The sequence below is a fragment of the Gossypium raimondii genome, chromosome 12 (assembly GCF_025698545.1).
Source record: "Gossypium raimondii isolate GPD5lz chromosome 12, ASM2569854v1, whole genome shotgun sequence".
Lineage (NCBI taxonomy): Eukaryota > Viridiplantae > Streptophyta > Magnoliopsida > Malvales > Malvaceae > Gossypium > Gossypium raimondii.
The window spans coordinates 21,214,528-21,227,436 of NC_068576.1; the positions used below are offsets into that span (position 1 = coordinate 21,214,528).

General features: G+C 44.1%; 1 non-coding gene and 2 pseudogenes across 1 annotated transcript; 2 read left to right on the forward strand and 1 right to left on the reverse strand.

Annotated features, from left to right (window-relative positions):
• Window positions 1-1,497: 1,497 nt before the first annotated feature.
• LOC128035363 (uncharacterized) lies at window positions 1,498-2,050 on the reverse strand (annotated as a pseudogene).
• Window positions 2,051-5,916: 3,866 nt separating this feature from the next.
• On the forward strand, window positions 5,917-7,370 carry LOC128035473 (uncharacterized; annotated as a pseudogene).
• A 352-nt stretch (window positions 7,371-7,722) lies between these two features.
• Window positions 7,723-7,878, forward strand: LOC105763523 (5.8S ribosomal RNA). Its single transcript, XR_001124291.2, has one exon. It is a non-coding gene; the product is annotated as a 5.8S ribosomal RNA (ribosomal RNA).
• Window positions 7,879-12,909: the final 5,031 nt, after the last annotated feature.

Genomic DNA, 12,909 nt, shown 5'->3' on the forward strand with positions numbered 1-12,909 from the left:
CGAAGGAGTCTGACATGTGTGCGAGTCAACGGGCTTGAAAACCCGTAAGGCGTAAGGAAGCTGATTGGCGGGATCCCTCGCGGGTGCACCGCCGACCAACCTTGATCTTCTAAGAAGGGTTCGAGTGAAAGCATGCCTGTCGGGACCCGAAAGATGGTGAACTATGCTCGAAGCGGGCGGCCGAGGAAACTCGTGGAGGCTCAGAGCGACATCTCGACGCGCAAATCATTCGTCGACTTGGCTATAGGGGCGAAAGACTAATCGAATCATCCGAAGAGTGGTTCCTCCGAAGTTTCCTCGTGGTAGCCGGAGCCCTTAGCGAAGTTCTATCGGGTAAAGCCAACAATTAGAGGCATTGGGGTGCAATGCCCTCGACCTATTCTCAAACTTTAAATAGGTAGGGACGCGGTCGCCGCTGAGCCGCGCCACGGAATCGAGAGCTCCAAGTGGGCCATTTTTGGTAAGCAGAACTAGCGATGCGGGATGAACCAGAAGCCAGGTTACGGTGCCCAACTACGTGCTAACCTAGAACCCACAAAGGGTGTTGGCGATTAAGACAACAGGAGTGTGTCGAATGAGAACTTTGAGGGCCGAAGAGGGGAAAGGTTCTATGTGAATAGCACTTGCACATGGGTTACTCGATCGTAAGAGACGGGGGAAGCCCGTTCGATAGGGCGACCAGCGCGAGCTTTGAAAGGGAATCATGTTAAAATTCCTGAACTGGGACGTGGCGGCTGACGGCAACATTAGGGAGTCCGAAGACGTCGGCAAGGGCCTTGGGAAGAGTTATCTTTTCTATTTAATGGCCTACCCACCCTGGAAACATCTCAGCCGGAGGTAGGGTCCAATAATGGGAAGAGCACCAAGACATCGCGTGGTGTTCAAAGGCGCCCTCAAAGACTTGAAATTTGAGGACCGAAAGTGCCGTCCGTGCTCGGTCGTGCTCATAATCGCATCAGTCTCCAAGGTGAACAAACCTCCGTCAATGGAACAATGTAGGCAAGGGAAGTCAAGAAATGGATCCGTAACCTCGTGAAAAAGGATTGGCTCAAGGCTAGGCACGGTATCCCGATCCGAACCCATCACCATATCGGTGTAGCTCGAGCTGCTCGCGGAGAGAACGGGTCACCGCGTGCCGTACCGAGGGATGATCGAACAGGTCCCTCGGGAGCCTTCCCATGCGATTTAACAATCGACTCAGAATCGGTACGGACAAGGGAATCGGTGATTAATTAAAACAAATCATTGCGATGGTCCCTACGGATGCTCACGCAATGTGATTTCGCTTGTGCTCAATGTCAAAGTGAAGAAATTCAACCAAGCGAGGGTAAACCGTGGAAGTAACTATGACTCTCTTAAGGTAGCCAAATGCCTCGTCATCTAATTAGTGGTGGCATGAATGGATTAACGAGATTCCCATCGCCCTCGCTCTTCTATCCAACAAACCACGCCCAAGAGAACGGGCTTGGCGAGTAATCGTGGGAAAGAAGACCTGTTGAGCTTGACTCTAGTCCGACTTTGTGAAATGACTTCAGAGGTGTAGGATAAGTGGGAGCTCTCAAGCTTAAATTGAAATACCACTACTTTTAACGTTATTTTACTTATTACGTGAATCGGAGATGAGGCACGGCCCTCTTTTTGACCCAAGGCGGCTTCGCGTACCGATCTGGGCTAAAGACATTGTCGTGGGAGTTTGGTCAGGCACATCCGTTAAAAGATAACACGGTGTCCTAAGATGAGCTCAACGAGCAGATATCTCGTGTGGAACAAAAGGGTAAAAGCTCGCTTGATTCTCGATTACCAAGACGAATACGAACCGTGAAAGCTTGTCCTATCGATCCTTTAGACCTTGAATTTGAAGTCGCAGGAGTCGTAAAAGTTACCACAGGATAACTAGCTTGTGGCGCCAAGCCGCTCATAGCGACGTTATTTTTGATCCTTCGATGTCGACTCTTGCTATCATTGTGAAGCGTAATTCACCAATTGTTGGATTGTTCACCCACCAATAGGGAACGTGAGCTGGGTTTAGACCATCATGAGATAGGTTAGTGTTACCCTACTGATGGTCGCGCCGCAATAGTAATTCAACCTAGTACGAGAGGAAACGTTGATTCGCACAATTGGTCATCGCGCTTGGTTGAAAAGCCGCAGCGGTTACCGTATACCGGATTATGATTGAACGCATCTAAGTCGTAATCTAGGCTAGAAGCAACGCGCGCCGTCGCCCGATTGTCGACCCATGAGAGGGCCTCCGCCCCAAGGGCACGTGTCGTAGGTGCAGCAACCGCGGTGGACAAGTCGCGGGCACTTTCCTAGAGCGTAATTCCCACCGAGCAGCGGGTAGAATCCTTTGCAGACAACTTAAATACGTGACGGGGTATTGTTTGTGGCAGAGTGGCCTTGCTACCACGATCCACTAAGATTCAGCCTTTTGTCGCTTCGATTCGTCCCTCCCCTATCGCCGATCCGATCCCCCTCGTTCTTTTGCACGCCCGACCCTGAGGTTCCCAAGTGGGGGACTTGGTGTAAGGAGTTAGTTAAACACCTGGCCGTGTTGCCCCCTTCTAGAAACATGGCACAACGGGGGCCTTTGCTAGTGACTCCAGGCACTTGTTCAATTTTCTGCCCCGCCTTGCCATCATGCCATATTTCATGGACCCAGCATTCGGCTTCTTGTATTTTTTATGGGCCAATAGCAAAATTTTTAGTTAAAAACACCAAGTCACCAAAAATAACTTTCCCCGCTTCAGACATGTAGGGGAGCTCCGCACTGTCGGCACCTTGGTGGCTCGGATGTGTGGGATCCTCGAGCAGTATCGGCACCTTGGTGGCTCAGATGTGTGGGAGCCTCGAGCACCATCGGTACCTTGGTGGGTCGGATGTGCAGGAGCCCCGAGCACCATCGGCAACTTTGGCCCTTGTTGGTGCGAAAGCGTTGGGCTAAAAAAAGTGTCCCTGTTTCAGACATATGGAACCCAAAAAAAAAAGTGTCCCTGTTTCAAACACATGTGTGTCGCCTGGTAGCACATTGACCAAGTTTTTTTAGCTCTTTAGTGGGGAAGTGACATTGAGCGAGCAGGGGTTATCCAGGGCACTGCCCATGCCCATCGTATGCCCAGATGTCGGTGCCCCCACCACCGGTTAGCTTCCAGGCGGTGCTCCGAAGATCCATCCCGGTGAGGCATCCCAGAATATACGAAAACGGTTTCCTCCCCAATACCAAAGGTAGAATTCAAATATCGTTACATGTTCGGTACCCAATAATGAATGAATCGTCTCGGTCCTTCCCCTTTTGCAACAAGAGCCTCCAGCACCTTGGTGGCTCGGATGTGCGGGAGCCTCGAACACCATCGGCACCTTGGTGCCTCAGATGAGGGGGAGCCTCGAGCACTATCGGTACCTTGGTGCTTGAATGTGCGAGAGGCTCGAGCACAACCAGTACCTTTGTGCTTGTATGTGCGAGAGCCTCGAGCACCATCGGCACGTTCGTGGCTCGGATGTGCGAGAGCCTTTGACACCATCAGAAACCTTGGCGCTTGGATGTGCAGGAGCCTCAAGCACCAAAGTAAAAGTTAGGCCCCTGTTGGTGGGGGAGAGTCGGGTAAAAAAAGTGTCCCCGTTTCAGACACAATCGGCACCTGGGCGCTCGGATGTGCAAGAGCTTCGGATACCATCGGTAACCTAGGCCCTTGGTTGTGCGAGAGCCTCGGGCACCATCGGTACCTAGGCACTTGGATGTGTGGGAGCCTCAGAAACCATCGGCAAACTAGGCCATTGGTCTTTGCAGGAGCCTCGTGCACCATCGGCTACCTAGGCCCTTGGTCGTGCGGGAGCCTCGAGCACTATCGACACCTTGGTGCTTGGATGTGCGGGAACCTCGAACACCATCGTCAACCTAGGCCCTTGGTCGTGCGAGAGCCTCGGGCACCATCGGCACCTAGGTGCTTGGATGTGGGGAGCCTTGGACAGTATCGGCAAACCAGGCCCTTGGTGCTTGGATGTGCGGGAGCCTCGGGCACCATAGGTAAAATATGCCCTTGGTCGTGCGAGAGCCTCAGCCACCATTGGGACCTAGGTGCTTGGATGTGCGAGAGCCTCGGACACCATCGACAAACTAGGCCCTTGGTCGTTCGGGAGCCTCGGGTATCATCGGCAACCTAGGCCCTTGGTCGTGCGAGAACCTCGGGCACCATCAGCACCTGGGCGCTCGGATGTGGGGGGGCGTCGGACACCATTGGCAAACAAGGCCCTTGGTCGTGCGGGAGCCTCGGGCAACAATAGCACCTTGGTGTTATGATGTGCAAGAGCCTCGGACAATGTCGGCATCCTAGGCCCTTGGTCGTGCGGGAGCCTCAAGCACCATCGACACCTTGGTGCTTGGATGTGCGGAACCTCAGACACCGTCGGCAACCTAGGCCCTGGGTCGTGCGAGAGCCTTGGGCACCATCGGCACCTAGGGGCTCGGATGTACGAGAGGCTTTGACACCATCGGTAAACTAAGCCCTTGGTCTCCCGGGAGCCTCGGGCACCATCAGCACCTCGGTGCTTTGATGTGCGGGAGCCTCGGGCACCATCGGTAGAATAGGCCCTTCTCGTGTGAGAGCCTCGGGCACCATTGGCACCTCGGTGCTCAGATGTCCAGGAGCCTCGAGCATCGTGGGCAGAATAGGCCCTTTGTCGTGCGAGAGCGTCGGGCACCATCGGCACCTTGGTGGCTCGGATGTGCGGGAGCCTCGAGCAGCATGGGCACCTTGGTGGCTCGGATGTGCGGGAGCCTCGGACACCATCGGCAACCTTGGTGCTTGGATGTGCGGGAGCCTCGAGCACCACCAGCAACTTGGTGCCTGGGATGTGTGGGCTAAAGAAAAGTGTCCCCGTTTCAGATAGTCGATTGTTTCCTGGTAGCACATTGACGAAGTGTTTTTAGCTCTTTAAGGGGTAGAGATCCGCTGCCCCCCGACGTGCCCCCTCTCAGCCGAGGTGGTGTGCATCTAGCCCCCCATGGGGGTCGGGTCGACCCGTAATGACTCATTAACGGTGTTGGGTTGGTCGCCGGCGGTAGTGGCCGGGGTAATGATTTTCTGGCCGGCCAAGCCCGTGCCCATAGAAATGTAGCCAACGACTCCAGGACCAAGTTCCCTATATCGGGCAAAGATCTCATGGGGTGGCTTATGCATTGCTATGGGCTCGAGCTTGGCTTGCCCGTCCGCCCCCATCATGTTTATGGATGCCTTGTGCATCCCAAGTCGGCGGCCACATGGCGCCTTGGCCTTGCCAAGCCCTTGCCCGCATTCGAAGCTTGCCGTGACCCCAGTACCAAGTCCCTTTAACGGCAACGACTCACGAGGGGGTGAAAGTTGAGATTGTAGGCTCAGTCTTGGCTCGACCAAGTCCCAGTGGGATTTTTCCCTCGTAGTTCTCTTGCCAAGCGGTTGTGGTGCGCCCTCGTTCGTTGTTCCTTCCGCTCCCCTACCATTCGATTGGTTCGGTGGGCTGTTGGGCGGTGTGCGCGGGCGCTACTACTAGTACGCAATGGGAATATGAGTGATGTTTTGGTTGTCTGTATTGGCAGGCTCCATGCTAATCGTATCGAATTGTCGAGCCGCACTCCTCTTTATTAACTCCCCTTGTTGTAATTGAACCCAAGGGGTGGGATCGGGATCTTGTGTTATGTACCTAAGCCAGACAGAATTATGGATGTGTTGCCGTCGCTTCTCCATCTCGTGCCCTTCGGGGTGTATGGTGGACCTCAATCGCGCCTTGTGTCCCGAGTGCACCCCCTTAAATCTCGTCGGTGCACTGGTGCTCGATCGTGCTTTCGGATGCGGAAAATATTTTTGAGAGTAGGGTTTAGGCCCTTATCTCTCGATGCCTATGCATTTTTTCTCTTGACACGGACCATGCTCGTGCTATGTTATGACCTCTTCGTTGCTCACGCGGCATGTTGAGGGCCATGCAGTGCCGACGTCGCAGAGGAATGCTACCTGGTTGATCCTGCCAGTAGTGACGGGTGACGGAGAATTAGGGTTCGATTCCGGAGAGGGAGCCTGAGAAACGGCTACCACATCCAAGGAAGGCAAGATCACATAAATTACCCAATCGACACGGGAGGCAAAGTGACAATAAATAACAATACCGTGCTCTATGATTTCGTAATTGGAATGAGTACAATCTAAATCCTTAACGAGGATCCATTGAGGGCAAGTTTGGTGCGAGCAACGCAGCGGTAATTCCAGCTCAATAGCGATATTTAAGTTGTTGTAGTTAAAAGGCTCGTAGTTGGACTTAGGGGTAGGTCTGCCGGTCGCCTCACGGTGAGCACTGGCCCGCTTCGTCCCTACTATCGGCGATGCGCTCCCGGCCTTAATTGGTCGGTCAAGCTCTGGCGTTGTTACTTTGAAGAAATTAGAGTGCTCAAAGCAGCCTACGCAGATACATTAGCATGGGATAAGATCATAGGATTTCGATCCTATTGTGTTGGCCTTCGGGATCGGAGTAATGATTAATGTGGATAGTCGGGGCATTCATATTTCATAGTCGAGGTGAAATTCTTGGATTTATGAAAGACGAACAATCTGAAAGCATTTGCCAAGGATTTTTCATTAATGAAGAACGAAAGTTGGGGCTCAAAGACGATCGACACCGCCCTAGTCTTAACCATAAACGATGCCGACTGTGGATCGTGGATGTTGCTTTTAGGACTCCCAAGACCTTATGAGAAATCAAAGTTTTTGGGTTCGGGGAGTATGGTCGCAAGGTGAAACTTAAAGGAATTGATGGAAGGGCACCACTGTGAGTGGAGCCTGTGGCTTAATTTGACTCAACACAGGAAACTTACCAGTCCGCATATAGTAAGGATTGATGATCGAGAGCTCTTTCTTGATTCAATGGGTGGTGGTGCATGGCCGTTTTAGTTGGTGGAGTGATTTGTCCGGTTAATTCTGCTAACTAACGAGACCTCACTGGTATTCAGCTACACGGAGGTGATCCTCCGTGGCTAGCTTCTTAGAGGGACTATGGCCTTTAGGCCAAGGAAGTTTGAGGCAATAACAGTGTCCGTGATGCCCTTAGATGTTCCGTCGCACGCCGCTACACCGATGTATTTAACGAGTCTATAGCCCTAGTCGACGTGCCCGGTAATCTTTGAAATTTCATCGTGATGGGGATTGATCATTGCAATTATTGGTCTTCAACGAGGAATTCCTAGTAAGCGCGAGTCATCAGCTTGCGTTGACTACGTCCCTGCCCTTTATACACACTGCCCGTCGCTCCTACCGATTGAATAGTCCGGTGAAGTGTTCGGATCGCGGCGACGTGGGCGGTTCGTTGCCCGCGACATCGCAAGAAGTCCACTGAACCTTCTCAGTTGAGGAAGGAGAAGTCGTAACAAGGTTTCTGTAGGTGAACCTGCGGAAGGATCATTGTCGAAACCTGCCTAGCAGAACGACTTGTGAACGCGTTGCAAACAACACCGGAGGTTGTGCGGGGGCAGCCTCGCCTCTCGGGCACCCCCGTGTCTCGGAGCGATCAGTCTCGTCGTCCCTTTGCCCATCGGGTGGGTGAGATGCCGGGATCAACCTCTTCGAGGCAAAACGAACAAACCCCCGGCACGAATCGCGCCAAGGTATCGAAATGAAAAAAAGGGCACGCCTTCTGTCGCCGCACAATTCGCGGTGTCGGTGCTTCAGTGATGTTGTTCTCTTGTCGCAAAATATACAGAATGACTCTCGGCAACGGATATCTCGGCTCTCGCATCGATGAAGAACGTAGCAAAATGCTATACTTGGTGTGAATTGCATAATCTCGTGAACCATCGAGTCTTTGAACGCAAGTTGCGCCCCAAGCCATTAGGCCGAAGGCACGTCTGCCTGGGTGTCACGCATCGTCGCCCCCATTGTTAACTTCAATTTTTAGCTTAATTTACTCGACTAAATTATTTAAATTGTTGATTAATCTTTGATTAATTAAATTTTAAATCAACCTAAATTACATTAACAGCATGTTTGGTTTGCTGTATTGGAATAGAGGCGTAATGGAATAGAAGTGTAATGGAATAGAGGCGTAATAGCAAATCAATTGTTTGGTTGAATGTAATGAAATAGAGGCGTAATAGTATTCTTGTGTTTGGTTGAATGGAATAGAGGTGTAATAGCATAATAGAAAAAACTAAAATGACTAGAATACCCTTAGCATAAATTTGTTTGGGTAAATGATTATTGTTATTGTTATTTAAATTTTAATAAGATTATTAATATCAATAATAAATAATTTAATCATATTTAAACATAATTATTATTAAATATATTATAATGAAAATATATAATTTAATAAAATTCTTAATAATCAATATTCTTATATGAATTTACTCAAATCATAATATATGATACTATAAAATATAATTTACATAATTATTATTAAATATATTATAATTAAAATATATAATTTAATAAAATTCTTAATAATTAATATTCTTATATGAATTTACTCAAATCATAATATATGATATATAAAAGATAATTTAACATAATTATTATTAAATATATTTTAATTAAAATATATAATTTAATAAAATTCTTAATAATCAATATTCTTATATGAATTTACTAAAAACATAATATATGATACTATAAAATATAATTTGAAATAATTAATATTAAATATATTTTAATTAAAATATATGATTTAATAAAATTTAAAATAATTATAACTAATAAATTTTCTTATATGAATTTGTATAATTTAAAATAATTATTATTAAATATAATTTAATAATAATATATAATTTATTCCTTCAATTTTAATCAACAATGTTACCAAATACTTGTTTTTTAATCAAGTTGTTTTTAATCAATCATAATAACAATGAATATTTGTTTTGTAATCAAGTTGTGTACTTGATTATATCTAATGATCCAATTTTAATATATTGAATATTTGCTTTTAATCAAGTTGTTTACTTGATTATATGTAATATTATTAAAATAATATTTTAATTTTAATTATTTAAAAATATTTTTAATTAATGCGTTGTATATGAATATACACATTTAATTAGTTTTATTTTTAATAAAATATTTCTAATTTATTCCTTCAATTTTAATCACCTTACAATTTATTCATTGTATTATATCTAACTCCCCATCTAAGTAATCACTAGTGCAAGAAATCCTATAATTTCGTATGAATGTCAAGTTTACAATCTTATCTTCTTTAGTGATACATTGTGCTTTTGATTTTACAATATGTGACCCATATAAGCTTGTTGTTTTAGGAGGCTCTCATCTAGTTAAATAGATGATTTTCAAGCTCTTTTATCAATAGACTTGATGAATGTTCACATCTCAATCTTCCAATAGGCATAGTTTATTCTGTCCAAAAGAAGTATTTTTGAAGTTGAGCTACCTTCCTTCATAAAATTCATTTTAACTCACCAAATAGAAAATCACACCAAAAGCTTTTGTTATTAGGCTTGTTGTATATACTTGTTGGCATAAATTGTGAGACAAAATATTTGTTTAAACAAATCCAAGAACAATAACAAGAATTGCTTATGCAATTCAATATCAAATCTTTCTAGAATTAACAATAACAACAATTTTTTAACACTTACCCAAATTATAATGATTCAAGTAGCTAAAATTAAAAAAATACTTGTAAGCACAAATTTTTATTTACTTTACCAAATAGAAAATAAATAGCTAAAAGCCCGAAAAATAAAATAATTTCCAAAAAATTAAAACTCCATGCAAAAATCAGATGTATGCTAACAGTTTCTTGTGTTTCTCGCTTAATGAACTGAAAAAGACAACGGGACATGAACGTGCAAAAAGTAATTCTTTTGGTCTTCAAGGGCAACATGGCACATCCTACAAAATACTAATGTTTGCAAATTTATGCTAACTCACTTCTAATTAATTCTCATTCCTTTGACTTCCTCCACAATCTCCTTAAGCTAAACCGGATTATACAAAAATATTCGAGGATGACGGTTAAGCAAAGATAAGGATATTTGATTCGTGGACTCCAATTCCTCTCAAAACATATATTTGGTGAAATAAAACAAATGCAACAACAACAGAACCATAACCATAGACATGAAATATATATATTATATAAAGCTAATAAAGTGGATTGACTTACGCTAAAAACAACTACAAAGCAGATTGGTGATCCCAAAATTTTAGCAATAAAGTGGATAGGGAGGGCAGAAGGAATGATAACGTAATGACTTAGATCCTAGTTTAACTAAGCTTCTTTGAACATGCAGAGCGGTAAACAACACTCGTGAATAATCTAGTAGATTATATCACTTATAACAAAATTTTATCAAGCACTTATCTTCACACTTTGCTCGACATCAATCACAAGTTCTCAACCAAAATTATACGAAATGGTCAAGAGGAAAATGAAGGAAGAGCATTTACTCATCGTCAAAATTGGCAACAACATAGAAAATTGTTCGTCTTGTGGAAACACAACAATCAATAAGTTCCTCGCTTAAAGAAAATGCAAACCAACCAAGTGTATGATGCAATAAATGGTCAGTAGTATTGAATATAAACTAGACAAGTACAAAGTTGACACGCTCTCAACCAAATAGACTATCACCGGTCTAGCCGCCAAAGATAAGATATTGAGAGTACATCACAAGACAAAAGAAGCACAACATCCCGATTGCATCCTCTCGACTAGGTTTGTCATTACAAATTACCTTCCAACAACACGCATATAAAAATTGAGATTTAAGTGAGTCCCAAGTCCACATGACTCTTCCCCAGTCCTAGGTAGCAATCAGGATAGACAAAAGAAAGGTAGATATTTATAAACCTGTGAATTGCATAAAACATCTAGTTGCAACACATTAACCATCCTTTCACTCAGTCAATAAAGGTTCCATAGAGCTTTGTTCATGCTTCCACAAAACTTGAGTACAAGCTCGTTATTTCACACTCTTTAATACGAATAACTCATGGATCATGAGCCACAATCATTAACTGCTCTTATAGCCTTACAACTATGGCTGCAAAAGCACTATGAATGACCATAGCCTCGCAAAAAAGACAATATATTCCCAATCCGTCAGTCCAAAAGATTCAGTAAAGAGAGAAGGGAGCAACGAGAGGATTGGGACTACTATTACAGAACCAGACATTTCCACAATTTGGTTCTCTTAAATTAACTTCCATAGTTCAATTTGACAATGTTTATCCAATATAGTTCACATCCCAAGAAAGGATACATGAATGACAAAACTAAAAGAGGAGAAGCCAAGAGAGCTCTCCCACTCTTGCCACTTAGTTCATCCAATGAGAACTTGAGGCCAATAATCCATCAATGAAAAGGTTAAAGAAACAGGTAAGGCTTGGTAAATTATTCATCTAAGAAGTAGCTAGATAATGTAGAAAAATGAATAAGCCATGGTATTTTTCATCCGAGAATAAATAAGCTTTGGGGTTATGCTAAATCGTACAGAATTTTTATGCAATTTGAGAAACAAGTAACCTCATCTTACACCACAAAAATAGATCTTGCAATGCCTCATTAAATAAACACAATGAGTAAATACCATTGTAAACTCAACAAAAGCAATACGAGATGAATGATGGTAGTCTCCCAATATCCTCATGCATTGAACCTACCAAAAAGCAAAAAAATGTTTGGCAAAGGATCATAAAATCTGGATATTGAATAACAACACAATCGAGCGTATCACGAAGGATTGAATAATAATTTAACAGCTGTAGGTCATTCCATTCTTTAAGAAATAGAACTCTACTCGAAACTTAAGCTAATTAAAATACAGGAATCCATAGAAATTAATCCAGTAACACAAACCCATCAAAGTAAACCAATCAAACTTAAATTTTGACATGGTAAAAAAGGAAAATAACCACTCAAAATAAAATATGAAGCAGAAAAAAGCTGAATTTCTTGAACCTAATGGATCACCAGGGAAAAAAATAGCGATAAATTTAGAGCTACAAACATTAAAGCAGTTTGAGAGCAAAAGAGAGTTAGAAACTGGTTTACCTTTCAGTTGCAGTAACTTGGAAACCCACCAATTGAGAGCAAGCGAAAGAGTGACAGAGAGAAAAAGAAAAGAAAAGGTTGAGAAGGCCAAGCGTAATTTGTGTTGTAAAGAAAAAGAAAAGAAAAGGTTGAGAGACAGAGGGAGCAAATCGACAGAAAAGGTTGAGGCTAGAAGGAAGGAACAGAAGACAGAAAGGGGAAGCCGATCGGGAGGGTAAAACAGGGAGGGTAAACTGAAGCAGCACCTAAACTGAGCAAAAGGGAGGGATTAGAAATCGGTGGATTTTGGGGATTAGGTCAGTAATGTATTAGACCTGTAATAGCAATACCCTGAACCAAACAAAGGATTAAAGGGGGATTAAGTGGGGCCCACCGATTAGGGGTGTATTGGCTATGCCACCCAACCAAACATGCTGTAAGTATGTTCCATGCCGTGATAATTTATTTTCATTCCAATTCGGCAATTTAACGTCAATCTTATGCCATGCGTAGGTCAGGGACATTGGGACAACCACATGGGCTCAATTTAGAATTAAATTCGCATAAATAAAGCTGCTGGAAGAGGATGGTCAGATGCTGGTTTTAAAGAAATCCAATTGACAATGAGACAAAGAAGAAAATTCGTCCCAATTGGATGTACAGCAGACTGAATATGTGACAAAATCAGCAGGAGAATTATTTTTAATTCCCCAAATTTCCTTCTTGCTAGCGGCGGTCGACTCCGATTGACTCAAGAAAATTAAATCAGCCTTGAAGAGTTAAATTAAAGTAAAACTCTAGTAGGCTGGAGCTATTTTTATGCGACGGGTTAGGCTAAGATCAAGGGGATAAGATCAAGTTTTGTTTTGAATTATTAGAGGTTATATTTTTCCATAAATG